Genomic DNA, 26,918 nt, shown 5'->3' with positions numbered 1-26,918 from the left:
CTCCTTTGGTATCCATCCCTTTTATATTGTCATGGTGGTAAAACCTGCAATGAAGACTGGAATCACCTGGGGGAATATTTTAGAATTCTTCTTGTTTTTCAGAATTTCTAGAATAGGACTCAGGCATTGATTTTTGGTTTTGGTTTTAGTTTCCTGAGTAATTTTATTATACAGCATAGTTGAGAGCTACTTTCAACTGTAGAGATACAGCTCTGCTCTAGGTATTTTAAGGAATGTGTTTAAAGTAGCTTCAAATTCCCATAATGCTAATTCAGTGACCTTATAGATAATAATTCCTCAATAAATATTTGTTGAATGAATATAGCTCTAAAACATAACAATGCAAATAATAGTCAAAGGAGATGCAAACTCAGATGTAGAAATACAATCCCTGGTGGCTGTCTCCTTTACTTACCACTAGGTACATAGGTTTTAAAAGCTGGAAATAATTTCAACAAGTAGCCATAAATGTGATTCTTCTGTAAACAAATGGAAAACTGAATTATAAAATTCTTAGATGGAGTATTACCACCCAGCTGGTCTTCTGTCCTTTTCTTTTTCCCATATTTTTAAGTGTTTCCATAGTGTTAAGTGACTATTAAATGTTCCCTATATGAGGGACAATATTCTAGGCTTAAAGAATATGCTAGTGAACAAAACAGCTGTCAGAAGATGCAGGGCAGTTAGGAAAAATTACAAATATATATGATGATTTAAGATCTAAAAAGGAAATTAAAGCTGTAAGAGTATTAGGAGTTGAGACGGGGCTGTAATTTATAGATGAGTGGTCTGGGCAAAGTTTTACTGAGAAAGTGTCACTTAATTGAATAATTGAATAATTGAAGGAGGTAAAAGAATCTTCATGCCTAATTCATGATTAGTGCCCCAGGAAAATCTTTACTGTATGGGATCTGACCAAGTATATGCAAGACCTGGAAATTCATCCTCCACTCAGGATTTCAAATGATTTTCTGGATCAAGATTATCACCTCCAGTCTAAAATCCACATACCAGGCCTATGTAACAAATGCAGAGAATTTATAGAAATTTAATTTATTTCATCTATCTAGAGCCTAATCATTGCAAAAAGAATTTTAGAAGCAGAAGGGAGTACTGAAAGCTTTATCCAGCAAGAATGCAGAATATCCAAAGTAAGCTAACCACTGCTTCTGTCCCTTAAGCTGGATACCATTTTAGCTCAGCCAATTGCCTTTTTTAGTGTCCTCCTCTTTAAAGCTGCCTCACTAAGCTGGTTAAATGCCAGAATATGTGGAACTGTCCATGTTATAATGGACTTTTGACCACGTTATAATGGACTTCTTCTGCTGCATTAAATCTTTCAGGGCTGGTAAATTTAGAACCTAAGAAGCCATGTTATGTCTGGACTGCTTATCAAATTGGCATACAGGTTAGAGACTTAAAATTGGCAGCTGGATTTTTCCAGAAGTCTGAATTATTTAATCGTCAGCAATTCCGAGGTTGGAAGTAGAGAAGAAATAATGTAATCATCTGCGTCTAAACATACAAGCATCCTTCCAGAAGATCAACAAGGGCCTACAACCTCTTCTTTTTTCTAGGTGTTCTGGGCTTTGCCCCACATGATTCGTCGTTTAACTTACTGGAAGCATGAAAAGATTCTGCCCCAAGAGAATAAGTTCTGTACAACTTAAGGAAGAGGGTTTGTATCTTGCCAGTGGTTCCTTGTGGAGCTATAAACTGTCACTTTGGTACATTGGCCTCTTGACCTGGCAAATACAAAGTATGATCAAACAACACAGTGTATGTTTAAATTTAAAAAAAATATTACAGGAAAAGACATATTGCCTTGAATTCCCCTCGGATCATTCCCCTCCCCATGACTTAAAATGCATTCATCCCATCCTTCAGTTTCCGGTCCTGTTTTGTATGTGTCTCTACCATCATGGCTGCCTCAAAGTCCTGAACAGATTAAAAATCATTTACAGCAGTTTCTGTCAAATAAAAGCATTGCAGTTTGTCCTCCTGTGCATCTACCTGATCTAGCTCCTGACTCTTCCCCAAAGTTAAAATCACCATGAATGGTAAATATTTGGAATTTTGATTCAGGTCATCGAGGCAGCAATGAACATGACTAAAGATGTGGAAGAGGACTTCTGGAACTGTTTCAGAAAGCAGCAAAATAACCGGATAAGCATGTTTGAAATGGGGGGGAGTATTTGGAGGAGAGTTGATGGGAATTTGTCTGTCACTGTAATAATTTTAAGAATTTAAACATATACTACATTTCTTGATCTGCCCGTGTCATCTTCTCATAGCTGTGGGGAATCTTCTGAGTCTGCTTATACACTTACCATGTGACATGAGTAAGCAACTGGTTGCTTCCTCCTCACTTCTGGTTTGCCCATCTAGAGAATGGGCTGCTTATGGCATCTCCACGCATGGTTCTTATGGGGCTGAATCCAGTCCCTTTGGGAATGTGATGGGCTCAGATGGGATCTTAGGACAGTAACTGTTCTTACTCCCTTGCTGGTGTTGAAATGCAAAGAACTGACAAGAAAAGGTCCACCAAGGAGCGTTTTATGTCTTTTTTATTAAATTGTTGAAATTCATTGAAATAGAGGTAGAATTCAAACAAAATTAATGAAGCATGCATCGAAGTAACAAGAGGAATAATCAGCATGTTTTTTAAAGGGTGTTTTAAAAATGAAAAAATCCTTGACTTGAACAAAAACCCTGGCATATTTTGGGATCCTGCTATATGCTGGGCATAGACAATGATGTGACGTCACATTTAACCCCCTACTTGCCCTCTTGCCTTTCTCTGCATTTTGTAAAGAAACTGAATCTCTGGTTGGCAGTAACTGCAACGGGCAGCAGGATGAAAACTCAAATCTGACAGATCTGAAACCTCTTTTCTTTCACCAATCCCAAATACCACCGCCTTCCTCATTCTTTCTCCAAGTGACACAGAGGTGCTGTGTCTTAATGCTCCCTCTTCCTGTCTCAGAGACTACTTGTCTTGCATTGTCCCTGCGCCTTCTAATACAGTCTCCAGGCAGCAGGTGGTGGTGGGTTTCTCAGCAGCAGCTGCGGGATGTGGCAGGTTGCTGTGGGTTCTTCTTCAAGCTCAGCCCAGCAGCGGCATCTTACATTCAACTCTCTTGCCTACAAACTCCTTTTGTAGACTCACAGCAATGCACACATTTTAAAAGCCATAGAGGAGCTGTCAGAAGACAAATAGTAAGATTGTGACCGTGTGAGCATGTGTGCATCAATGCTGTTTGGATCTGTGTCTCTGCATTCTTATGTTCCAATAATGTAAAACATTTGTATTCAGAGAGTTTGCTCAGCCAGCTGCTGTGATTGCTCTAAAATATACCACTCTGTTTGGAATGGGGAGATTGATACAGTTGAATCAGAGGAAAGACTAGAATGTGCTGGGGGATGGGTGGGTGCTCTTAATTGGAAACTGTTGGCAGCTTGGATTCAGAGCTTTGCTCAGAGTTTTAATAACTCAGAACAATTTACCTTCTTAGACCTTGCTTCCACCTGTGTAACAGGAGAATAGCCACAGTTATGAGGTTACTGTGATGATCAGCAAGGTAAGGTGAGTTACACAGATTAAACTGTACCAAGAGAATGGCGGTCACTAGCATTGTGCACTAAAGTCACCAGGGACTCAGCAGCAGTCATGTTGTCCTGCATCACACAGTGTCAAAGGTCCGTTCCTCAGCAAGGACCTGAGGACCTTTTCTCTTTTGTGAGTGAGTTTCACACGAGGCTGCGGCACCAGCTTGTACACCCCTGGGAGTGGACTCTTCTCATCAGTTCAGTTCCCTGCTCCGAGAATCTGTGCACATTTCGACATCAAATGTGAGGGAAAAGATGACTCATGGTTTGCATGGTTGGCCTCCCCTCATCATCTAGGCTTTGCACCAACACCACCTCCTTTGAGGAAATGTTCCTGATGATTTTATCTTGAATACTCTTCCTTAATCTATCCCCTTGACAGCTGCTCCTTGTCCCCCTTGTGTTGCTTTGTTTTTTTTAATAATAGACTTACGTTCCAGGGAAGCTTTAGAGTCACAGCGAAACAGAGCAGAAGGTTCATGTGAATATCCCCCACCAGAGTAGTCCATTTGTTATAACAGATTACTAGACGTTTGCACAGTGTCACCACTGGGAGACCACAGTTTACACCTGAGTTCACGCTTGGAGTTGGACAAAGGCATGACACGAACCCACTGGCATAGCAGATTCACTGCCCACAACCAGTAACACTTTGCTTATTTGTGTCTCCCTTCCCTTCTGTCCTTTACTCCCTCCCTCCCTCCCTCCCTCCCTCCCTCCCTCCCTCCCTTCCTTCCTTCCTTCCTTCCTTCCTTCCTTCCTTCCTTCCTTCTTTCCTTCCTTCCTCTCTGTCTCTCTCTCTGTCTCTCTGTCTCTCTCTCTGTCTGTCTCTCTCTCTCTCTGTGTCTCTCTGTCTCTGTCTCTCTCTCTGTCTCTGTCTCTCTGTCTCTGTCTCTCTCTGTCTCTCTCTGTCTCTCTCTCTCTCTCTCTCTCTCTCTCTCTCTCTCTCTGTAGTGATGGGAACTGAACCTATCACTTTATGCATACGAGGCAGGTGGACTCCCATTGAGCTACTCTCCTGGCCATTTTCTGACTTTCAACATTCAGTAGCCTAAATTTTAGACTCTGACTGACTCAGAAGAGCCCTTACAAAACCTTAGTTATTTAAGTTAATGAGTAAGTCTTTCCTCTACCAAAATTACCCATATCCTTCTGTTTGCATTAGAATCTGGCAATAGAACATCCTTATAAAATGGAAATAAAAATATCTTTCTTATTTTCCAGATACCAATCTCTATGTTATGCATCCTCTGTATGTTATTTAATTTAACCATATAATCACTTACTGAGGTGGATGCCTTAAGTAGGTAATGTACAGCTAACCTAGCCATTTTTCAAGCATAAGATGAGTTTCTGGAAATTTAACTTATCATGGTAGTTAATAAAGAGCCAATTTAAATGCCAAATTGCAGTGCACAAAATTTCAAAGTTGACATTCTCAAACCATACCTTGGAATTTAGAGCTAGGGGAAACCTCGTGATAATCCATTCCACACCTAGATTTGGAACATGCTTGGTTCATCTAAGTCCCTGGGTGCTTGCTCTGGTCCATTTAATGCTACCTAGCATCTGCTTGTGCTGGGCTGTGCTCCCTATGGAGCCACTGGGCTGTTCTTGGAAGTCAGGACTCTCAGCTCCACTCCAGAGCCACTGATGCAGAATCTGCATTTTAACAAACTCCCAAGAGATCTGGACATACGAGATATGCATGGTAGGTAAATGCTGCCCTGAAAGGGATATCCACACCTCAAGCTCCCATGCTGCTCCCCCTAATGAATGAAAAGGGTCTCGGCTTTCAGAGTAGTTTATATTTTTGAAGGGGAAATGGCCACGCATATGATGTGCTCAGCACATCCCCTGGCACCTAATAAGCACCTAAATAATCATTCAGAATCCCTATGTTATGCGAGGAATGAAACATAGCAGGGTGAAACAGTTAAATCGGAGAGTAAAAGAGTTAAATGTACTTGAGAGAGAGCAAGCCAACCTCAACTCCAAAGAGCATATTCTCTTTCAATAATGCATAGACAGTGCAGCTCCTGCGGCTCTTGGCTGTGATGCAGTGGTGGTGTGGCTGTCTGGTCTGCCTTTCTCCCTGTAGTTGGGGAGATCGCTGTAGTATAACTCGGATTGTGGCACATCTGCAATCATGCAGTGATGAGCACTGCCAGGGAAAGCTGATGTCTGAGTACAAATCACACAAGTGCTACTGCATTACCACCAGGGAAGTTGTGGGTGGTCAGTTTCAGCACAACTCCAGGGTACTGTGTTCTTACAAAAGGGAACACAGTGTTGCCTGCTTTCTAATGCCTCTGCTCCAAGTAAACTTGACCCTCGTTACCCTCTTTCCTGCTTTTGAGCACAGTACACCAAGGGAAATGAATGCAGCTACTCTCAGTATGCCATTTATGCCAGTGTTATTTGCATCAAAATGCCCAGGTATTACCCAGCTAAAGCCCCATGTTGTCATGCCGTAAGTTGTATTTGAAGCTGAGGATGGATTCAGTACTTTACTCTGGGCATTTGTTTTCTGCTTTGTCATACACATAACTAGCAAGCCGAGCCAGGACGCTGTTTGTGGAGGAAATCTTCCTGTGCCTTGAATGCAGAGTGGCCAGTTTCTCAGATTTCTCTTCTTTTTCTCACTCACCACAACCACCTTTGCCATGTGTTCCCCAGTTATGTGCAGACTATAATTATGTAGATTTCCTTTCATGCTTCTTATAATTGCATAGAATTTCTGCATCCGGGAGGAATACAATTCATCCAGCTTTTCCCTTTTTATCCTTTGTAGCTCAAGCTGGTGTCTTGTTCTTTCTCATTGATTCTTGTGCTGCAACACAGTCAAATGGAAATACAATATGTTGCAAGTGACATTTCATTTAAATCACCTGCCACGGTGCTAGTAGGTGCTCATGATTTGATTTCTTAGTGTAGCAGTGAGTTGTACAAGTACAGGAGTACATGCTTGCATTTGCTTCTTCTGGAATATGCTGTGATTTGTTCCAGGAACAATTCAACAAAATTGCAAGCATTCAGTGAGAGTAAGCAATGATCTTCATCCAATGTCACTCTTAATGTTCAGATCCTGAGAACCCCACCACATTCTTTGCCCTTCTCGTGGATTAAGATAAGGCAGGAGCCAGCCCTGGAAGGGCTGCTTAAGACCCTGGACAGTGTATTTTATATTTATAGTCTTGGTTTTAAAATATTTTTGCTTAATCTTGAAAAGAGAAAAGGCTTTATACACACTCATGATTCACTTTACTGGCAAATGATTTAAAATTCATGAAGGGAGCGTGTTTTTATTTCAAGAGCATAACTGGTCACTGGCAGAATGGAGACTTGTATGACTCAAGCATTCATCCACTTTCAACGTTTCTCATCTTCTTTGCACAATGTTAGACACCATTAAGTTCAGCCCACTCCTTCCCCTCTGGTGCTGACCAAGTTGGCGCAGTAGAGTTTGCATTTTATGTTCATAGAGGTAGTGACCGCCAAAATGTTGTATATAAAAAACTTTTCTTTGTAAAATAGGTATTTTCTGCTATTAGGGTGAGTCCTCTTACGTTTTAAGAATCTTTTACTTTATCATAAGTGCTCAGGGTATGGTGTTGTTAGCCCGTCTTCATTCTATGTCAGCAAATAATTCTGGTGAGCAAGACCAAAGACAATATGCTAGCCACGCTTTGCCACAGATTGGCTGTGTATTGCAGTAAAAGCCACAAGAACTCCCAAAGACTGTTTATTTATCTGTAAAATAAGATCATATTCATGTGCTCTTCACCTCAGAGGACTGTTGTAAGTGATGAATGAGATAATGGATAGAGAAGCCCGTAAGACTCTGTAGAAATGTATCAGTGTAGATTGGTAGTTTTTCAGACCATGCTGTGAACCTGTGTTAAGCACTGCAGTAAACCTGCTGTCAAGGCTTTCCTTCCTTCAAAACCTTACAACGTAGACCAAAAGTACTTAGTCATTGAGCTGCCTGAACTTTTCAAAGCATTTATAATAACAGCTCTTTGCATTTCTTCAGACCCATCAGCGGTTGATTCTCCAGTGGATAAGCGTCATGAAGAAAGCTATCAGTTGTCTGATATTTGGTAACTCACCTATTGAAGGTTTTCAAAAACATTAAAACTGACTTTATTATATCTTGCATTCCACCTGAAAAATTCATACAGCAGAAAATACTTTCTTGTCCATCAAGGCCAAGTTCAATTTCCACCACTTACTATCACAGAGTTCTCTAAGAGTTCTCCCTGTACCACCAATATGGGTGTTGGCTGAAATGGTGCTAGAAAGGCAGATTCTTAGGTCTCACCCAGATCTGTTCAGTCACAGATCCAGGATGGGGCTCAGCAGTGTTTTCACAAACCCTCTTGTGGTCTGGAGTAAGAACCACTGTTCTACCAAGACCTCAAGGTAGATGTCAGATGTGAAGAATTTAAAGAACAGAAGTCATGTGATTTTAAATTGCATATATGATTCATTTCAATTAATGTTGTGTTCTCAAATTGCATCCATTTGCCTATGAATTCCTTGTTTAGCTTTCTTTATTGCAGAGTAGTACTCTAATATATATAGACACCCCCATTTTCTTTAATCCGTTCATCTGTTGACGCACATAAATGCTGTTTCCAAGAAACTAAACACTCTGTGTGTGTGTGTGTGTGTGTGTGTGTGTGTGTGTGTGTGTGTGAGTGTGTGTGTGTTCAGAGTAAAACAGAAGACAGATAAACAAGAAGTAGGGAGAAGTTTAAATAACTCCCTAAATTATATTGTTTCAAATATATTTTAAGATAAATGCCAATTGGTTTCATTTATATTAACAGTTTCTATGTTCATTGAGAGGAAAGTTCTGTCCTTTATTTGGTTCTTCTTTGTAAGAGAGAATTTTTTTCTTTTGTCTATGACTTGTACTTTAAGTAACATTTTTGTCTTTCTTTGAAGTTCACAGTACCCAGTCTATTAACTAGTGGCACTCTCTAAATATTTTGTTATGAAATTTTGTTTTATTTTTTTCATAGAAATAAGCAGTGTTTTAAAAATATTTTAGTAATACTTTCTTATATTCCATTAAAAGAAAAGTAATGAAGATAGAAAAAATCAGATTTTCCTCTCAGACTGTACAAGAGAGCAGCTCTGCCTCAGACTTCTGACCTCCAGAACCGTAAGAGAATAAATTTGCATTGGTTTAAGCCAAAAAGAAAGCAAAGAGCTCAAGGGTTGGCAGAGGGCAAGCAGGACATCAGAATGAGGGAGGGGCTGATAAAAAGTCTCTGAGGAGAGGGATGAGGGGCAGTGTTGACCTGGAGGATTGTCCCTGTTTAAGGGCACCAGCTACAGATTATTCTAGCTGTCATTCCTCACTTTGGAATGGGAAACAGGTCCAAACACAATGTTCAGAAGCTAAAATCATGACTGTTTTAAAAGTATCTAGTGAACACAAATCTAGGATCAATTTGCTTCATTAAAAAGAAATGAGCAAGATGATAAAGCTCATGCAGAGAAGAAAGTGATAGGCTGGCATAATGTGTGTAGTCACTGGGAAAAATATGCTGAAATAAGATTAAGTTAGTAACAAAGCTGATTAATACTCTACAGAGAAAGACAACCATTACCTGTGGGATTATTTACTCTATCATACAAAAGTAATTTATAATCAATCACTATTGGGTGAGTTAATGTCTGACTTTAGAGTCGGTCCTAATCAATAACAGTAAATTAACAATATTACATCCTTTGGGTCCAAGATCCAGACCACTATATAAACCTCAAGCAGGCTCATTAGACAATGCTCCATTGTGACTACAAAGACATGCAGATGGGTTTTATCTCCCTTATTTCCAAGGTTTGCACAGGTTTTTTTTTTTTTTTATTATTATTAACAAGCAAGTACGGTATAGCAGAAATTCCATTTTTAAAAGGAAACTGAGGTCAGGTTTTATACTTGCACCTTTTCCGTTAATAACTACAGGCAAAGAAGAGCTTGCTTGAGAGCTGGTAACTGTGAGCTGACAGCTTGCAACCCAGGTAGAAAACATTAAGTTTGCAAACTCCAAAAATATTCTACTCATCATGGGGTGCCACTCATTCTGTTCACTTTATCCATTGTTTCATTATACACTCTGTGTTGCATTGTTAAAGCCTATACATCAGAAAGCAGAATTAGCAGAGTAGTCTCTTTCTTATTTAAATATCTTTACCAGATATTTTTGTGTTCTTCAAAAAAATTTCAGCGGATTTTCTTTCTTGCATAACTTTTACCTAAGAGACAAGCTGCTTACCCTATCAATATTTAAGGAACTAGAGGCAAGACTGAGAATGAAAGAAATGTCAAGGCACAGTAAGACCAAAGCCACTTAAATCCTTATTACAATATCCTTAGGTAGAGATGGGATTTGAGGATTTATACAGAAAGGATTTCTCTTTCTGCTCCTCTCCTTGTTATTCCAGAGCCTTCTACCCATTGAGTCAGAAGCTTTCAAGCTTCAGACGGGGGACAGATACAACTCAGAAAAAGGAAATGAATGTTTTGGCTTACAAAAAACACTGTTAAAAGTGCCCAGGGGCTAGCTCAGCGGCATAAGCTCCTACCTTGAAAGCAGGCAGTCGTGAGTTTGATCCCTGGTACCGATAAAAAGGAAAAAGACAAAAAAAAAAGTGCCCAGCACTTGAATCCCAATGCATATTTCTTGTGAATATTTTCTCTTGAGTTGCAAGAGATGGCTTTTGCATAGAAAGAATCACAGTTTGGTGGTTCTTCATTCGTTCATTTTCACTTCCTCACTCACTCTACAATTATTTACTAAGCATCTATAGTGTAATGGACACTGCATACATAGTAGCAAGCACAAGAATGTGTTCTCATGGAGTTTAAGTTCTGGAGAGACTGGATGGTAAGAATGTAGACACTACGTGTCAGGTGAGTGTAAGCGTGATGGGAAGAAAAAGCAATAAAGAGTCAAGCAGAGTTCCACGGGGTAGAGATGGTAATTTATACACAACTGTAAAAGGATTGTCACTGTGATATGTGGTAGCTAATCAGACCTGAAGGCAGTGAGGGAAAGCCATACAAAGGAAACATTCTCGCAGAGGTCTGAGGCTAGAGTTGAGACAAAGAAGAGAAAGAAACATTAATGTAAGTCTGTCAGGTCAATGTCAGACTTCACATTTTACTAACAGTGAAGGGGAAACAATGGAGTTTTGTAGAGGGGAAAGGTGATATTATGTAATTTGCCTTTTAAATGGACTTCCGTGCCTACCTTCTGAATATAGACTCTGACAACCTGGAGAAGCGGAGACCAGTGAGAGGGTAATTGCAGTAATACCAGGTGAAGGATGCTGGTGGTCCAGACCGTGACAGTAACGGTAAGAGGTGCAGGTTCTTAACACTGGGTGTATTTGGAACAGTGAATCGGGACATCCGGCCCTAAGGGAAAAAGATCATGACTGATGGGGAGGAAGGAGCAGCTGCTATGAGTTGAATGAACCAAGTACTCAAAAAATACTCACCGCCGTTTCTCCTTCTGCTTCAGACTGAGCTCTGAGGAACCAAGGAAGATATGAGGTTTTTGCACAAGTTTGAGAAGAGAAGATTCTAGAACTGAATTTTATTGCCCTGCAAGGATGATGATGAGCCTCGTAGTAAAGTACTGTGTCCTATGATGTCAGGAGGGTAAAGGAACAAACAGGTGACTGAGCATCTTTGGCAGCAGGACAAGAGGGCTCTTCTCAGAGCAACCAAAAATTTCCCTGTCTAAAAAAAAAAAGACAATAAAACAAACAAAACCCACAAAAATTTTTATTTGTGGCAGGAAAAGCCTAATCTTAGTTTCTTCCCTTCACCAGCCTATATTCCTACCCATCCTTTCCCAAGGTTTCACTTAGCAAAGCCTCCACAGATGAAAACCTTTGCAGAAAATCTGTCCTTTCTTTAGCTCTAAACTTGACGGCTATCCTAATTCCACTTATGCATTTTCAATCCTCCCAGCCCTTGTCATCACTGACCCGGGGTCTGCCTCAGTGCCTTGCTCGTGTCAGGAACTAAACAGTTCTTACCTGACAAGTGAATGATGCACAGGAAGGCGGCTTACTTTCAGAGTCCTTTGTAGGGCCTTTCTTGAGATGAAGAGCTTGATTGGCCTTGGCCTGAACCCCATTTTAAATCAGATTAAGCCAGAAGCCATGGCCAGCTTATTTCATAACTCATTTCCCTCAGTGCCTCATTTAGCTATTTTCTAGTTCAGTCTTCAGAAATTGGGCTCTTTTCATGCCATTTCCTTCACTCCTAGTTCTAAGGCATTACAACTGGAAGCCGGGCGTGCTCGCTGTTGGTGGCCAATGTAGTTTCTATCTTTAAATCTGTGCAAACGTCTCTAATCAGCCATTCAAAAGGCCAGTGAGAAGGCCAGCCCCAGCATCACTGTAGAGCCCAGGCTGGAGAGAAACTGCTGCTGTGATCTGCCTCTCTGGAGCAGGACTCAGGTCCTACCTGATTTTCAGTAGTTACTGCTGTCCTCATGGGTGCTCTCTCCAAATCAGGGACAATGCCCAGACTCACAAAGTGGGTTTTCTGTTTCTAAGGAGGAAGGGATGTGTAGAGAAAGCAGGGAACAGGGGTCAATGGGACTAAGGAAGGTAAGACTTTAAGAAGAGACAGATAGGGTTGGTGTTTTGTTACGGAGAGGTAGGGAGGTGGGGGAATTGAATAAAACCATTAAGGCAAGTGAGAGAAAGGGATGGGAGAGCAAGTTTCATATCTGGAATAGCATGCTGTCAGGTTACCGATTTGGCTGGAGCCACGGGTCCTTATCAGGCCAGAATCTTAAGATGCTAGTGTCATTTTTTGAGAGTTTAACATCTAAGGCCAAGAAGTCTGTGTTTCACAGTCAGTAATTCAAGAAAATGTGGCAAAGACATGTGATGATCTGCCAGGCATGTGATATAGAGAGGAGTGGAACATGAGGGATTGGGACCCAAATCTTTCTGGATCTTTGGCTTTCAAGTAGAAGGGAGTGCTTTGTCTTAGAGATGGATACCTAAGTGCTTTCTGACAAATCCAGCAACACTTGGTTTCTGTGTGTTTTTTGGTTGGAAAGAATTCTTTCCTATAGTACCTAATTTCTTTTTACTACCAGAAAAAAATAAAATAAAAAACTCATCCTGCTGGAAAGGAAAACCACTACATGTTTGCAAACCTTTTAAATTCTCTGCAGTTCCTAGTGACCTAGCCACGCAAATTTTGGTTAAGGGCAAATGAATTCATTTTGAAGTCATTTAATTTCCTGAGAACTATAAATGTTTTTGAATGAATTAACTCATTTGTGAAAGCACCAACAATGTGCAAGTCAGTTTAGCCCTTTTCAAAATATTTTTGTGTGAGTAGTTTCAGAATTTTTGTGCTGTGATCTCTAGTTCTTCACCCGCTGATTTCTGTGTCAGTCACTAGGGTATCTAGACTCTAGTTTGTAATGTATTAATGGATTGAAAACCTGCACCTTGAGTTTTACATTGAGTGTAACAGTAAGGTGGAAAGAGCAAAGGCCTTAGAGACAGAAGAATATGGATTGAATGGCCTTGGCAAATTAAAAATCTCTTAGAATAATTATTCACCAAAATAGTGCCAACTAGTGCATGGGCAGGGAATGAAGGAGGGAGGCATGGAGAAGGGATGGCTCATGGTTATGGAGCACAGTTGGATAAAGTGGATGACTTCTAATGCTGTGTAGCTCATAGGATAATTATGGTTGAAAACAATTCATATACCACATAGGATTTTGAATGTTTCTAGTGCGAAGAAATGATACACATCTGAGGTGATAGTCCATTTCCCTTGTGCTGATCATTACACATGGTGCAGCTACCCGAAATGCTTCATTCTACCCCGTTAATGTTAAAAATCTGTATGCATAAACTTAAAATGTATACTTTCAGAAGAATCATTTTTCTCATCTGTATAACAAAAATCGTACCAACCTCCAGATTTACAGGAAAGAGAAATGAGGGTTTGTCTCTGTATCTCAGTGTAGACACTGAAACAGTGATTTCTTTTCTTCCCTCTTTCTTCTCCCTGGATCCCAATCCTCCCCATAAAATGCATCACTTGCTTACACAAGTAATATAGCATGAGCTATTCCTATAAAAAGCACCAGCTCTTCCTAAAATCTCAGATTTGTCTCTGAAAAGTCCTCTCGCCCTAAGACCTTGAGGAAGTGATTTCCGTCCCTTTTGTATCTTTGTGTAAAGGAGCAAACTAATGGTGATTGCAAGGGACCTTACTTCTGTCACTGTCACTCAAGGGGTCAGGGATCACATCTCCCTCCGGGGTCACTTCTTCCTCTGTTCTCTGCCTCCAGCACATGAGTGGCTGGAGTGTAACTTACATAATGGGGCTCTGTGTCAGCTCCATCAGGCTGATTCAGAGAAGCTAACCTTGCTAATGGGTGAAGAGAATTTGCTGAGCAGTACCTATCCAGCAGTCAGTGTTTTTCCTCTTGTTATCTAGTTTACTTTTTCATTTCAAAATATTATTATTTTCCAGCGCCTGAGAAATTTATGTCTTCTGGACAGTTAGAGTGACCTGCTCTTATAAATGCTTTGTTACCTAATGCAGTTGTAATTGTATTTGTTTGTAAAAGTGAACTCCCGAGGCTACTATAACTAATTCATGTTTTAACTAGAACAGTTCTATGCTAAGTTTAGAATATAAACTAATAAAACATGAAATTCCTCATGAGGTTGATACAGAATTCTAGGGACCTGCATCACACATAAATTTTGGTAGAAGGTATCAGAACTCAAGATATCCTCAAAATATACACCAATACTAATAAGGTACAGTGACAATACATTTCTTCCTTCTCAGGTCCAGAACAACACTATAACTTGCTAGTTCCCTTCCTGCATAAAGAAAATCCTAAGAATCTCAGGATGCATTATGTAGTAGAAAGTTAGATCAAATCAGAAGACCTGAATTAGACAGTGTCTCTTACTTTCTAGCTGTGTACCTTGAATAAGTTAATGTTTTAAACTTTAATATTTTTCTGTGTAAAGTAGGAACAATAATCCCCTGTATCTTAGGTTGTTGCATGGAATAAAAGAGTTGATATATGAAAATTAGCACTGAAGTCTAAAGCACAAATGTTAACATTATTGAGAACTTGTGTTTTTGTTCATAATATGCCCTTATGGATGTTGTTTTAATTTTTATTGTATCATGCTAAATATACCTTCAAGTTCCATTGTTTTAAAAAGTGCTATAATACGAGAAAATTAGAGATGTCTCAAGAAAATTTATAATTACTGATCTAATAGCTAAATTAGAAAATTTAGGGAAAATCAAGAGGAAAGGAAAATGAGTTTATTATTTGCCTTTTTCATCTGTGTACTGTGAAGGTGGTACCCAAGGTTTTAGGATTAGAAATTGTTTTTCCTTTCTCACATTTGTAAAGACACCTTGAGTCAACTTGGAACATGGAATTACTTCTGTGTCATATATGTAAATATAGAGCTGATATTTCGGGGATCCCCAGGGACTCTGTGGAGAGAGGCACTGGATGGCCAGGTTAAGAGCAGCACTTACCTTCCTAATCCCTCCCGGGTTTTCTCCTAAAGATTAAATGCAATCCTGAAATTGATTTGTGTCTATAGTTTTTCTCATGTGTTATTCTAGGGGCCAGAGACTCCAGAAAGCATCAGAATCTTTCCTTTATGTCTGTTACAGTCTTTCTGAAATAATAAATGGTTAAATTTCTAGAGACACAATGAGAAATTTGTGCAAATAGAATGCGTACTAACACAAAATACAGTTGTCAACATCTTAATAGAAAGACTTCTATTAAGTCATCCAAGAGCAAGACTTGTATAATTTAAAAAGAAGTGAAAAAAAGAAACAAAAAGAAAAAAATTAAAAAGAAGTGAAAGTTGGTTTAGTCTAGCCCATAGCCAAATATAAGTACATTTTTAATAAAACAGAATGGATCTCTTATGATGTTACCTAGACTTGCACTTACATGACCAAAGCTTTTCTACTAAAGTTCTCCTTTTTGCGTGCACCTAGAGGAGAGGAGAGCCTTACTTGCTGGGTACCTGCTCCTTATCTAGTTCAGATGAAATTCTTTTGCAACAAAGTATATGTGAGAGGAAATTAAGCTCTTCCCAGTAATATTAAAGCCAATTATAGGCACCATTTCTGAATGAATTAATGCTGATAGTAAGATAATGACAGATAATTTTTCAGCAGTCATTTATGTGCTGAATCCTATATCAAGACGTTTATTTACCTCATTTAATCTCATGACCAATGAGATGGGCAGTAGTATTCCCTATATATGAATATAGAAGCTGGATTTCAGAAAAAATAACTTACTGAAATTTCCAAAGCTGGTAAATAACAGAGCCAGGAATCTACTGTTAGTCATATATTATTTGATTCAGGATTTTGCTCAATCCAGGTTATGAAATTTAGGGATGTTACCCATTACTAGTTATTTGTTACTCGTGCCTGTCTAGATAATCTAAATTACCCTTTCATACCCTTAATTTCTAGTGCATAATTACCAAAATGGCATACTGTTTCAATTTGTGTATGGTTTCTTTCACAAATGCCCTTATGTATAATTATCATGACAATACATTTTTATGCCCTGTTCCCTGCTACCCAATATTAATATTTTGGTTTGATAACTTAGCTCAATACAATATTTTCTCTTTATTTCTCATTCCCACTATGACTACCACTGTCTTCCACTAACTTAGAAATACTGTCAATTTTAATTAAATATATTCAACTAAACTTAAATAATCATGAAATTTCATCAGTTAAGCTGAACTCCAAAATATAATATTGAGTTTCTCTGAGGTCAGTTAAGCCAATCCCCTTTCCCACCTCCATTCAGCGTGATTGGCTATTGGTTCCTGCCTTCCACCTATGTAGCTATTTGACAGATTATATAAGTGCAAGTCCGGTGGGTCCAGGAGGACAGGGCAGCTGGGCAGGAAATGGCAGGCAGCTCTTTCTCAAAAAGTGGTGAGGTGAACAGGGGTGCAGTAGTCCCTAGAATTCTTCAGGCCCAATCTCAAGTCAAGCTGGTGATATAGGTAGGTAGGAGGATAACTGACCAGTCACTGAGGTAGAATTCCTTGTGCACATTAAAGTAGAAGCAGGACAATTGTCATCCGGTGATGGCAGAGAATGACTGAGAGTTGGATTTGGTTGTGTACCTGGCTGCCTGAAACTGATCTTACTGTCACTCTTCCTATCCCCCTGACCACAGCTGGAAAGAGAAATTTCCCTATATTCTGTAGCAAATACAGAGATTTGGGGTCAGGAAGACCTGGTTAATTTTCTTGCTTCCTAGTTTTTTGTGAAGACTAAAGCAAGTTTAAAGCAAAGTCAGTGCAAACAGGCAGAAATGGCAGTGCCTAGCATTTATCAGGCACTCTGTAAATGTTATTTGTACCTGACCTAGAAAAGAATTGGATTGATCTTAACCTCTGAAATGAATTAAGAATGGCTCTTGCCACTCTTGGCTTATTGGAAGCTAGTGACCTCTTTCTCATATTGTGTTGAATTGAAGAGTAAGCCTATTTCCAGGCAGAAGATCATCAATAAACAATTAAGCCAAATTTGATCTTTTACCAAACCACTAGCTTCAGCCAAGTCTCCAGTTAGGACCTGCTATAAACTGTTGAAAAACAGATGTCTTATCTCAGAGATGTCTGGAGACAGGAATGGCATTCTTTGTAAAGCACAGAGTTTGGCTGGAAGTTTACCACGAATTCATTAACAGAAGAAAGGTAGCATTGACTAAGAGATCAAGGGAGGCTTGGGACTGGAGCAGCTGCTTTAGGCCAGGAGAGAGGGAAAAGAAAGGAAGGAATCTTAGAAGCTGATGGCAAGAGAACTTGAAAAATATTTGTGAAGACAGCTTGGCACAATCCTGATGTGGAGGAATGAAGATGACATTGTATCTACAAATTTTGCTGAGATGACCAGGGATGGAGAACAAATACATGATGTACAGCTGACGTTGTGCCGTGGTATTCAGAGATGCCAGCCACTCCATGTGAAATTTCTGAAAGAATCTGGGATAAGAATAAGGCAGTGTGTTGTATATTGAGAGTTTCAAACACTGGACCTACAGTGAAACCTCTGATGTGGACTCCTTAGATCTCTCTGGGCCTGGATTTTCTGTAGGGGTCTCAGGATCTCTAAGTCAGGTTCTAGATTAAAAATTCTTATAGTTTCCATAGATAGAGAAATATGAACACAAATAATCTTTGTTGTTTAGAGATTAGTGCCATTTTACATAAGGTATGACACATAGCAAAAAACAAGCATATAGTGTTTGCATATATCTAAGTGAAAAAAATCTAAATATATGTACTAGAGAAATACCCAGGCTCCGGAAGGCCTAGTGAAGGTGTCAGAGAAACAACCATCCCAATTGCTGTATCTGCTGCTACTATTCATTACTTAACTGTTCATAAAAGAAAAAGAAAACATAGAACATGGCAGAAAAAGTATAGGTATGCAAGAAAGCTAGTCCTGGGTCCCTTACATGGTTTCTTACTGAAGTCAGAAGCACCTGAATTATTCACTTCTGTGATTCTAGGATAGATCAATTTGATGTTCCTGTGTATTTCTAAAGAAGATTTTGAGCTGAGATTCTTTTGTTTTTTTTCCTTAAATCAGCAGAACCTTATTCTTCAGAGCAGCTTAGCAGGCTTTCTGAAGCTGGCCAGGCTGAATTTTCACCAGAATTTAAATTACTGGAGAAAATGATAAAATGGTGATTTCAGAAAGAGGTTTTTTTCCTCTCTTATAAAACAAGCTAAATTGAAACTCAGGCTTAGAGGTAACATCTTTGTAAAAGATGACTGGACCGATAGGAGTCTGGTTAGCATCACCGCTTCTAGGTACCTGACTGGGAACCCGGGGGTGGGGGGGCAAGCTCACCTAGATGGGTCCAAGGTGTGAGCAGGCTCTTCAGTTGTAGCTAAGATGAACTCAGAAGATCTGAAAGTTAAGGTTTTCTGCTTTTTGTGGTGCTTTTTTGCTTCCCCTAATCCATTATAGAAAGAGTCAAAACTGAAATTCTCAAATCCAGAACTGCTTTGTCTGTTTCTGCTCTTACACGTGACTCAGTATCCAAGTGATAAATTTTGAAACTGTTCTTTCCACTTCAAAGAGGGCTGGAAACCACCAGTCAAGCAAATTAAAGGCAAGTTCACTGTCACTGCAAAAATTGTTATCTTAAAGCCAACATTATCCCTAGAAAAGGGAAGAAGGTCATGCTGCAAAGATGTTTTGAAATGGATAAATTCTTTTAACCAGTAATATCATTCAACGATTAATACGTGTTACCTGATCTATATCGCAAGCATCTGCTATATTCTCCACACTATACTAGGCTCCACTAGAGAAAGTTATAAAAGTCAGAATAAAAGCAGTGCTCACCAGTGACTTGGGAGTGGTACAAGTTCACGTTATTTGTAGGAGCATCTGATCAGATAAAAACTAAGTATTAAATTTGTAAAGATTTGGAAAACAGAGAAGTCAGTGAGAACATAGTTAGTCAAGCATCACTATGGAGCATGGAGAGGTGAGGTAGCTTTGAAAGGAAGGGGCATTTAGGGAAGATTGTGAAACACGTAAAATCACACTTAGGTCAGGGTATGTGTGCTGAGAGGAGAGAAAAGCAACAAAATGAGCACATCACAGAGTCAGGAATGTCACCATCGACTAGGACTGACTGTGTACCTGTTTCAGGCCTTTCGAGCCATCTTGACTCCAGAACTGCAGCATGGCTCTTGCCCAACATGACATTCAAGTTTTATTTTTGTCTCTCTTTTGTGCTGTACCCAGATCTTAAGACATGTTTTCAATAAGTGGGATGGATGTTACAGTTTTTATTTTTTAAAAAATTCCATTTGAAGGTACATTGCCATAAGTCCTCCTCAAAATATTACCTTCATTTTGAATGTGCTTGTCCCATAATTATTGCTGTTTTCTGAAGCACTTCCGGCAGGTCTCTTTCATTAGTTTCTAGTTGTGCTTGCCTTGACATCCTGAATCGATTTTGGAGGAAGAGCCGGAAGTGAGAAGGTACCACATCTGGTGAATAAGATGGATGAAGACACATATAATGTTTTTATTGGTGTAAATTGCTGTAAATACTTGCTCAATGTGGCATTGAAAACATTTAATGCGTATTTAAATTTTAAAATTTATTACATTTAATACCCTCCCATCATCCATGGAAATGTGTCATTCACTGTAATATATTTTATCATTAAACTTTCACGGTAACTTTTGGTCACCCTTGGTAGAGTGCTTTGTAGCAAGAAGGCTTGTCCTTGCCAACAGCTCAGCTCATCCTCTTCATAGCTGGGAAATAGGGATGCAGGAATATCAGTAAATGGACAAAATGCAGATTAAATCTTAACGCTAAGAAGATGAATGTCTTCCCTCTTTAAAGACCAACTACCCCCATTTATATTTATGGTAGGTGTTTTGGAAGGAGATAAAAAGTAAAATATAAAATCCATTTTTACATTAATAGACTACAGGAGATCTGCTAGAAGTCTAAAAATAACTTTATAGAAATTCTAAATACATAGCCATATTATTTTAAGAGCTTAAAACTACTTTTAAAGCTGTCATAATTTCAGTAATTCTGAAATAAAATGGCAAAGCTTAATACAAAGGGGAATTATGTTGAACTCAGCTTAGCATCAATGCAGTTGTTATATATAACTGCCTAATAGTGAAGGGTTTGGAAAGACTATTGTAACGGACTTAGCATACTCTGTTTTCCCACACACTCAAACAAATACAAAAAGTTGCAAAAAATATTATTACGAGTAAAACACAGAGTCCATAAAAACATCTGACTAGCCCCCAAAAGAATAAGCCATTTGTAGACTTGGCATTACCACATTTGTTCATTTTTGTTAGCTAATTTTGCATGAGATATTTTAGAGGCAAGTGTGCTCATCACATTGATGGATTAAGAATTCATGATGCCACATAGATTTTGAAAGATGTGGGGAAATTTTCAATTATAATGTACTTAGCTAGATTAAGAAGTCATCATGATATTTAGGTGCTGAAGGATGGAAAATTTTAAAGTCTTCTAAAATATTTTCATTTACATTTCAAAGAAGATCATCAAGGCAGTAACAACATCCATATATTTTTGATTTGCAAAAGAAGTAAACACATGTATTGAGGAAAATATGTACAACCCAGAAAATTGATAAGAATAAAATAAAACTATTTACTCTTCTGACAATTTTTTTTCTTTAAGAGAAATATGTTAGCGTAATGTGTTAAACAAAGTACCATAGATTTAAGCATGACAGACCTAGTGGAAGCCTTCAAACAGGCCATCAAATTAAATTAAATACCTCAAATTATCAATCTTAATTGCATCATTTTGATCTCTCTACTGAGAAACATTTTTGGAAAAGCTGATATCTGTAGAATGTACCTGAACTGCTTTCAAAAACATAAACCAATTAAGGCCTTAGCCTAAGCCCTGTAGCATGAGTATTGTGGAACATTCTCTTAGCAAAGTCTACCCCAATATCAGCAATTTATAGCTTATTTCCTAAAAAGATCCTTAAATTGGACTTCATGGTATACTTGAAATAGTTTGAATCGCTGATCTAATTTTTTAAAATAAAGATTTCAGTTTGTAACATTAACAGCATGCAGAAATTTTGACTCAGGACAAAGTCTAGTATTTGTACTAACACCATTCATTGGTGATCAAGTCTGCAACCAGTGAAGTGGTACACTGTTTGGAAACTTATCATGGAAACTGCATAGTCTAGCATAAAGTGTCCACAAAAGTAAAAACATAAGCAAATCAAGAGGAAGGCTACAAGATTGCATAGTTTAGATTTTTAAAAAAGAGAAGAAAATCATTGAATCGAAAACTTAGAAGATCCAGTCCTGGTCTTCTGCCCTTCCCACACTGTAAATTTCTTGAGGTCAGGGAGATTCATCTGTCACTTTTATATTCTTTTACTCTCTGTGAGAGTGCTTAGCAGAAGGGAGTCAACAAAAGCAAGTTGTACTAATGAATGAATACATGTATGAAAGAAAAACTAACGGATGAACAGAAACTCTGAGTCTCTCAGAACAAAATCCAGTTCACAGCAACACAGACACAATGCTCACATGTCTTGAGCATAACCAACCATGATATTTCCATAGAGGCAGAAGGGTGGTCACTTCAACAGATACCTCTACTGACCCCTAAACATGCCCCAGAGAAGGAGCACTGTATAGGCGTAAGAGTTGTCCACACAATTTTATCGGCTATTTTTTTGTATTCCCTTAATATTTATCTCTCATTTATAATCCAGCAGTCTTAAAAAATTATTGACACAATTGTACATATTTATGGGGTATGATAATTTGATTATATATATATAATATGTAACGATCAAATCATCCAAACCACAATGAGATATCGTCTTACCTCGTTAGAATGGCTATGAAAAAGACTAAAAGAAAATTAACACCAGTTGATGAAGAGAAAGGAAAACACTGTAGTGGGCTTATATTAGTACAACCCTATGAAAAACAGTGTAGTTAAATGGTTGTCATAAGGAAATCTTGTACACTGAGAGAACATAGCCCAGTTTTCCTTTTTTGAAACCACATAATACCAGACTGTAGAGCTGTTTCTTCTCCAATAGCAAAACCTTTCTGTGAAATAAAGACATCTCATAGATGAGAGTAACACGGAAATCCTGTACTCTGGAGATTGCTGTCTATTTAAAAAATCTTCATGATGAAGTTCAGGTACTGAAAGAGAGCTAGTGAAAATCATTAAAAGATGAGAAAAAGAAAAGAACTCTCAGACTTAAAAGAGTGTTGGAATGAAGATTTGGTGATAGACATTTTACAAACTAAGGCAGCGTGGGAAGTCGTCAAATTATATTTTTAAATATGAGCAGATGGGCTGAGCATTCTTATAGAAAGTGGATGTGTGTATCTATGTGATGAAAATGTAGTTTATGAAGGCTGTTCCTTTGCAGGTGGGAATAATATAAGCTTACTCACTTTGCAATGATAAGAAAGCCAAAATCAAATTCCAAAAGCATTTCACATATGGTGACCCAGTTCTTCTTATTTCCCTATTAACTATCCAGATAGTTGTTCTTTCTTTCCAGTTTAAATGAAAAAGATAGTATTTTCCAGAGAAATTTTAATATCAGGCATACAAATATTTGGCATGGCACTGCAGAAGGGTATCTATTATGTAGATCTAATAGGACTTGATAACATGGGGACTTGGTGACAAAAAGTGAAGGCATATTTCCTGCTTACAAATCTGTAAATTTGAGAAGAAAAATCACTGAGGCATTAAGAATGAAGAGCAATTAATAAATTTCAACAGTGTACACAGGCGTCTTTGTTACTTTCATTCATTGCTGAGACAAAATTCCAGATGACAAAGTTGGAGGAAAGATTTATTTAGCCCCCAGTTTGTAGAGGTTTCAGTTAGTAGTAGGGTGGCTCCAAGGCAGGTTGGGATGGCAGAGGGACGTTGCAGAGGAGAAACAGTTCATGACGGGCAGAAGGCAGCAAGCAACGAAGAAGCAGCAAATGTACAGTGACAAGTGACCACGGAGGTACTCTATCATATTCTGTCCAGACTACTTGCCCTTCGCACTCACACACAGGGAGGATCTTTCCATTATCCACACCCGAAATACACCAAACCAATCAGTGGACTGATTAGTAATCACACCTTGATCCAGCATCACATACTGAATTCCAGCATCACACACTCTAGATTTAGCCATCTCTGAAAAGTCCCTCCTATGACTGTGCAAGGCTTTGAGAGGCATCTAGACACAAGCCCAAGCTATAGCAGGAGGTGTATACACATTGTGGTTGTTTTCCCTTGAAAGACAGTAAATATTAACAATGCAGATTCTGGAGCAAGAAAGCTTAAATTCTAATCCTATTGCTACTATTTCCAAATCACTTAACTTCAGGCAAATCACTTAACCTTTCTGATTTTTAATGCCTTCACCAATATAGAGGAAGGATAGCAGGGGATAATAATACCTAATGATAGGAAATTTGGGAGAATAAAGTTGGTTATTGTTCTTAAGGTAATTCTTAAGGTATTGTTCTTAAGGTAACAGTGCCTTGCACATGGATTGCTATATAAATACAATAGTTTCTTTTTTTATTATTTGTAATCATTCTGACACGATGTAGGTAGCTAGAGTCTGAGTTTCTGTTTCAATGTGGCACACTTTGAGAATGGCCTTCCCCACCATCACCCATTGTGCAAGAACCTCTGTTGTCTGCCTGCCCTTGTTCTTGCTGCTAGATATTCATCGCTTGCAGTTCCAAAAACAGAATGACTTCTTTTTTCTAGTGCTGGGGATAAAATCCAAGGCCTCATATGTGCATATCTTGTTTTGAAGCATGCTTTATCCTTTTAGAGCTTCATATAACAACCCCAGCTACTATTTTAAAATTTGCTGGATGAAGTCATGTTTATTCAACCTACACACTACGCTTCAATTCAGGCTTCTGTGACTTGCTGGTACTACCCATGTCATTGAGAGGTAAGAAAAAGGAATAAAGCTATTGTTGTTAAACATAATAAAATCTCCTGGTAATCATTCCCATATATAAAGATAGATTATTGTACAAACCTCAATCATATCCACTTAGTCTTAACTAATTTCCATTTCATTCCTAATTTTTTGGTGATTTACTCCGTGCCATATGGCAGAATTTCCTGTTCCTTTGTTCTCTGTCCCAGCCTCTTTCTAAGTCTGTTCCAGCTTCATCTGTCCGGCATTGCCAAGATGCACACAGCATTCCAGGTAAACCTGGCAGGATCTGTTTCCATCTTGCTGCAAAATCAGTGTGCAATGGTTTTGCGGCTGGAATTGAATAGAGCAGTACAGTGGGCCAAATGTTTAGGAAATTAAACACCATGACTCCCAGATCCTTTTGTTCAATTAAAAAATAATCCTTTTTCTTGTATGGAGGACAGCAGGATTCAAATAGTCACAGTTCAAAATAGGAAAGCTTAGAAAAGAAGAAAGAAATCAAAGCTGTGTGTAGTCTTAACACCAGAAAGAATATAGCAATCATTTGAGCTTCTTTCTGTGTTTTCCCTTCTATCTAACATATCTGGGCCTAATGTGATATTCTTTACTTGCTTTTCAAACTTTATTAATGTATGATCATTTTCCTATGCCATTAAGTATCCTTTGCATGAGGCATCTGAGATTTAATTTTGATTTATTTAATAATTCTCTCTTTGTGAGCAAAGGCCACAGTATTCCAACAAAACATTGACCCAGTTTCCCCTCAATGCCTTAAAAGACATTACTCGAGTTTGAGTCATGTTCTTCCTTATCTCATATTTTCCCCCTCATTTTTTCTTCACTGAACATTGGAGAACAATAGCAAATGTGCAAGGTTTAGAACCAGTTATTCTAAGGCTGGCTTGTGTGGTGAAAAGCATGTTGTTTCACCTGCCGTACCCTCTGTACTCTATGAGGTGGGAAACATTTCCTGCCTTTGTCACATGATGGTTTCTGTGCAGATGCAATGAGATGGTGCATGCAAGATTGCTTTACAAATTACAAACTGAAAGATTGGTTTTTGTTGTTGTTGATGTAGTACTTTATTTTTCCAAACCAAAAACATTAATTTTTTATTTTTCTGGATTTTTTTTTTCTTCAAACAAAAGTCTGCATTCTGTACGAAGGTACTGGAGAAGTATTATTTACTGCCTTATCACCCGAAGGATTTGTTAATGTTTAACCTGAACTCACTTCTTTCCCTCAGTGACCTGATTTGTCTCATGATTTAGAATGAAGGTTACTTAGATGCTGAAAGTGCAGTTCTAAAATGTCCATTTTAAAAAACAGATCTATTGATAAGAAAACATCCTAGTTATTTGTTTTTCAAGTACCTTTGTGATGTTTATTTTAAACCATAAATTTATGGTACAAATTCTAATATTAAAATCATAGTTACAATGTATTGAATAGTAAGAAATTGACCACTAGATGCTTCAGATATCAATATAAGTCTTCATAACAATGCTCCAGGTGATTTTTTTGGATGAAAGGCTGTCGCTGGGCCAAAATCATTTAGGAAAGAGATCTAATATAGGATTCAAACATACAAAGCAACTAGATTTAAGAGGAGAAATTTGCAAAAAGCAAATTTGATGGACATGGACCAACAAAAAGAAAGGAAACAAAGATGAGACATTGGTAGAGAAGCCTGCAGGGAGGCAGAGAAGGAGCTCACCTCCCTCTCCTTTCTCAGCTCAGTGTTTTTTTTTTTTTTTAAGAGATTAAGACAGAACATGACATAAAGCAGATCAGAACAGAACAATGTAAGTAACACAGTATTTCACAAGAAGACAACCCATAATTAACAGTAACTACCACAATGTCTCTTTCTTTGAAACAGTTGAGTTTAACTTCATATACAACATAAAGTATACATATACAATAGTATCAAACATAATAAAATAGTATAAAAACATTCAAGAGAATGAGAGTATTACAGGGCTTTCAGAATCAAATAACAGAAAACAAACAATGGCTACTATCTTATCTCATTTTCCATAGAAAATTTGTTTATACTTTCACACATAATACAATCCAATAAGGTACAACATGATAGAGCCAATGGAAACAGAAGAGCAAACACATGGTAGGACTTCAGAGTAAGATGATATTATATCAGTTATTGGCTATTATAATGACTTGATTCCATCAAATTAGCTGTTCATACCATCACAGATAATAAAATCAAACAAACAAAGACAAATCCATTCCAATTAATGAATGTGATCATTATAAGACTTCAAAACAATGTAATGGGGAATCATGATTACCATAAACATTATGTACTCTTACTATTTCTTACACTAGGGAGACTATATGGTATTTATATATGTGAGTTTGATTTATTTCGCTTGTGAGTATGGTCTCAAGTTGTGCCCATTTATTAGTAAATATCTCAATGTCATCATCCTTTATAGCTGAATAGTACTCCAATGTATAAAAATAGCAAAATTTTTTTAATCCATTCCTCAGTTGATGGACACTTAGGTTGTTTCCAAGATCTGGCTATTACAAATTGTGCTGCTATAAATATGGGTGCACACATATAACTGTGGTATGATGTTTTCAGTTCTCCTGGGAATCTGCCCAGAAGTGGAATAGCTGGGTCGAATGGGACCTCCAATCCCAGCTTTTTGAGAAATCTCCAGACTGACCTCCAC

General features: G+C 38.3%; 1 protein-coding gene and 1 pseudogene across 2 annotated transcripts in view; both read left to right on the top strand.

The window, feature by feature from the left end:
* The window catches only part of Fgf12 (fibroblast growth factor 12), a 509,492-nt gene that overhangs the window by 102,257 nt on the left and 380,317 nt on the right, over positions 1 to 26,918 (top strand). The window lies entirely within an intron of this gene.
* Positions 9,477 to 26,918, top strand: part of LOC134478774 (polyadenylate-binding protein-interacting protein 1-like) — a 31,973-nt pseudogene continuing 14,531 nt past the window's right edge.

The sequence above is a fragment of the Cavia porcellus genome, unplaced genomic scaffold (genome assembly GCF_034190915.1).
Source record: "Cavia porcellus strain 051 isolate PalLab524CR breed Dunkin Hartley unplaced genomic scaffold, mCavPor4.1 scaffold_14, whole genome shotgun sequence".
Lineage (NCBI taxonomy): Eukaryota > Metazoa > Chordata > Mammalia > Rodentia > Caviidae > Cavia > Cavia porcellus.
This window is presented reverse-complemented; position numbering and strand designations above follow the sequence as displayed.